Here is a 4,389-nt window from a genome sequence, read left to right on the forward strand (position 1 = left end):
GCATGTGGTGCTGGGGGATTGAACCGCGGTCCCTGTGCTTTGCTAAGCTTGTTCTAAGTAGGTGCTTTAGACCACTGAGCCATCTCACCAGCCCAGAGCTGGGTGTTTCTGGGCACCAACCTAGAAGTTCTTGCTGGCGGAAGGTTAGGTGAGCGCCTAAGGTGCTGACACTTTGGTTCTTTACTTTGTGGTTTGTATCATCACATTCCCCCTGGAAAGAAGAGATACATTTTCTTTCCCAGGTGTGGGGCTGGTGTTCTAAAGACCGTCTCTCTCCTCTTTCCTAAGAACAACTTTAGAAACCTTCTGAAGTGCTCTGAGACTCCCATGTGACAAGAGGTCGCTCTTGCGGTTGCTTTGCACCTCCAGTCTTGCCAGTCCCTCTAGGGCTTGCTTGAGATCCTGCTGCAGTTAATCAGACACCACAGCACATTAAAACCCACTCAGGGGGTCAGATGGGTTTCCTTCTTGAATGCAAGGATGGTTTAATACATTAAAGGAGAAAAACTGTGATTACCTCAACTGAAAACTGTTTAATAAATTTCAAAACTCACTTATGGTTTTAAAAAAATACCTGTTGGGCAGAGGATATAGCTCAGTGGCATAAGTGCCTGTCTGAGAAGCACAAACTCCTAAGTGTGATTCCCAGCACAAAAAAAAAAAAAATACTCCTTCCACCAGGCATGGTGGCACGTGCATATAATCCCAGGAAAGCTGAAGCAAGATAATCAAAACTTGGAGTCCAGCCTTGAACTTAATGACTTAGACCAAGTCTCAAAAGAAAAAGGCTGAGGTTGCTCAGGGAAAGGCCCTAAATATAATTGTCAGTAACCCCCTCCACACACACAACACTCACACACACCATATTTAATCTTGGAGCAGTGGCATATACCTATAATGTTGGCTACTCAGGAGGCTGAGGCAAAAGGATCATGAGTTTGAGCCCAGCCTAGACAATTTAGTAAGACCCTGTATCAAAATTTTTAAAAATAAAAATGAAAAGGACTAGGGCATAGGACTAGAGGTAGAGCACTTGTCTAGCATGCACAAAGCCCTGGGTTTAATTTCTATTCCTGCAAAATAAAACACTATGAAACAAGACAACACAGGGGCTGGGGATGTGACCCAGTAGCAAAGTTCTTGCCTTGCATGAACAAGGCCCTGGGTTCATTCCCCAGCACCACACACACACACACACACACACACACACACACACACACACAAATACAACACCACCTCTTAGTAAGCTAAGTGTAAAAAGGACATTTGCTAACATGGCAAGGTATACAAAACACAACCCCACAGCAAACTCTGAATGGGAACTTCAGTGTATTCTCCTCAAGTCTGGATGAGGCCCAGGTGCTCCCGTCCATGCTGCTGCTGCACACCGTCCTCAAGATCGTATCCCACAGAAAGAGGAAAGAATGCATGAGGCAGGAGGAGCGCAGAGCTGAGGTGAAAGTGCAGGAGGTGTAGCCCTCACCCCAGAAAATCTGATAGGATCAGGGGTGTGCAAATTAAGCTGGATGTCAACTTCTGGGTGTGACTGAGTGTCCCTGCTCTGCTTCTCAGCTGTCATGGGTTGAACAGTTTTCCTCTGCCATGTTGTTCCACTGTATGTTTCTGCCTTGGAGTGGGCCAGCCACAGACTCAGTTCTCAGAAATTGGGAACTGAATTAAATCTTCCCTCCTCGCTTCTACCTGTTCTTCCTTCCCTCCTTCCCTCCCTCCCTCCATCCCTTCCTCCCTTCCTTCCTTCCCTTTTCTCTGATTTCTTTCAATTGGCGCTACTGGGAATGAACCCAGACCTTCACATTTACTGAAACAGTCTCAACAAATCACTAAATTGCCAGCCTGAGCTTGTATTGCAACCCTCCTGCCTTAGCCTCCCAGAGTGCTGGGGTTATAAACACGTGCCACCATGCCCAGATTAAACCTCTTCTCCTTTAAATTGTATGCATCAAACATGGGCTGGGGTGGGTAACACAATAGACTATTAAAATGAGAGTCCATGGGCCGGGGAGATGGCTCAGTAGAATAAGCACTTCCCTGGCAAGCGCAAGGGCATAAATCCAATCCCTGGTTCTGCCAAAAAAAAAAAAAAAAAAAGAGTCCAGCAAGATTGCATTTTTCTGTGGTTCCTGGGTGTGGCCCCTTCCTTGAACACCCTAGACTGGTCCTCCCTGCTGATCCTCCCAGCTGCTCTGTGGACCAAAGAAGCACTTTTGTGAAAGATCCAGAATCTAGGTCCATTGGCTCCAGATTACGAGCCAGTTTTCAACTTTATTTGGGCTTTGACCCTCTTTTTTTTTAAATGTATTTAGTACAGGGTCTCACTAGAAAGATCGGATTCATAGTGATCCTCCTGCTTTCAGCCTCCCAATCTGACCCTCTTGATGGCCTCACCAGACTGAGTTCCTCAGTGCTTTTTTTTTTTTTTTTTCTGGGGTTCAAACTCAGGGCTTTGCACTTGCTAGGCAGGAGCCTATGCTGCTGAACTATCTCCCCAGGCCCTCAAGTACTTTTGTGTCAGTTGCTTTCTTGTGAGCCCCTGACATCTGAAGAAACAACTCCCCTCTTCTCTCTCTCTCTCTCTTTCTCTCTCTCTCTCTCTCTCTCTCTCTCTCTCTCTCTCTCTCTCTCTCTCTCGGTTTATGAGTTGTGCCTTTTTGTTCCATACGTTTTAGGGCAAATTTATCCAGTTCTGATTGAGGCTAGGACTGTGTGAATCCCAGCCCTGCAATAGAGACCCTGTTGCAAAAAACAAAACTGAGAGTATTGTTCTATATCAGCAGCAACCAGTTAGGAATAAAATTGAATTCACAATATCAAGTAAAGCATCTAGAAGTCAACACACACAATGGTAGCAGCACTTCCGTGCTCATGAGCTGGGGTGTCATTGCGCTGGGTGGCGGAGAGGTCGCCATACCCTATCACAGCATCTGCTCCTCCTAACTCACCTGACATTCACAGGCCTAGCCTCAGTCACAGCTGGATAAATTTGCCCTATAATGTGTGGAACAAAAAGGCACAACTCATCCTTAAGAGAAAAAGAAAAACAGGGAGCTAGTTCCTCAGATGTCAGGGGCCCACAAGAAAGCAACTGACACAGAAGCACTTGGGAGTCTGGGGAGATAGCTTAGCGGCATAAGTACCTGCCTAGCAAGTGCAAAGTCCTAAGTTTGATCCCCAGTATAAAAAAAAAAAAAAAAAAAAAGCACTTGAGCTGAGGAACTCAGTCTGGTGAGGCCATCAAAGGGTTAGACCCCGGGCCTGCCATGCTGGTCCTGCCCCCACGGCATGCTGAGATGGCAATTGAGAATGGTTGTGGTGGCGCGCACCTGTAGTCCCAGCTCTTGGGAGGCTGTAAACAGGTGGATCACTACAAGTGCAATCTCGTAATGAGACCCTGAACACCCTGTAGACCCTTCCCCAAAATAAAATTAAAAAAAAAAAAAAAAAAAGGTTAGAGCACAAAGAAAGTTGAAAACCAGCTCACAGTCTGGAGCCAGCAAACCGGGATCTTTCGCAAAAGTGCTCCTTTGGTCCACAGAGCAGCTGGGAGGATCAGCAGGGAGGACCAGTCTGCCATGTTCAGGGACGAGGCCACACCCAAGCTCCACACCCAGGAACCACAGAAAAACACAGTGCATTCAGTATTCAAAGTCGAAATTTTTGAACCAACAGGGCCTGAGTGCAACAGATGTTTAAACAGGCTCAGGGACAGCTGTCTGGGAGACAGAGGCTCTGTGATCCTACGGGAAACCGAGAAACCAGCAGAGGCAGTGCCCAGCTGGAGGCTTCGCTGACAGCTTGTCCAGTGTGCTAATGCGGCAGGGAGGGTTTGTGGCCAAGCTACGGTGCTCCTGGGCTGACAGGCCAGGGTGGGTATGGAGAGGAGTCTGCAGCAGATCTAGCAAGCCAGGTGGGGGCAGCATCCTGTCCTAGCACCAGTGAGGGCAAAGAGATGCAGAAAACTAGGGTGTGCTTGTGGAGGGGTGGTTTGACAGACTCCACCTCAACAACCCTCACCCCTCAGTCCACAGTGAGTAGGGGCCCCACTCCCTCCTAATCTGCAGCTGCCTAAAGGAGGCACCATCTGCTGCTAGCTTGCCAGAGATGTGCAACAGTTTATTATGTGTGGGTCTGGAGTAGTGGCACAGAGCAAGCAGGTCTAGGGCTATGTTGGCCTTGGGACCCTGATGGCGATGAAGGGTCCTCAGAAGAGCACCCCCCTGACCCTCTGCCTCCTGCCCTTTGCCTATGGCTGCTGTGGCTTGTCAGAACCAGCACCACTGCCTGCCCCTATAGCCCTTGGGGGGCTCTGGTGAGTGGGAAGGTGGATGCCCTAGAGACCCTGTCCCTCCTGTCATAGGTGAGGATCTTTCT

Source organism: Octodon degus, unplaced genomic scaffold (genome assembly GCF_000260255.1).
Source record: "Octodon degus isolate 3935 unplaced genomic scaffold, OctDeg1.0 scaffold00113, whole genome shotgun sequence".
Lineage (NCBI taxonomy): Eukaryota > Metazoa > Chordata > Mammalia > Rodentia > Octodontidae > Octodon > Octodon degus.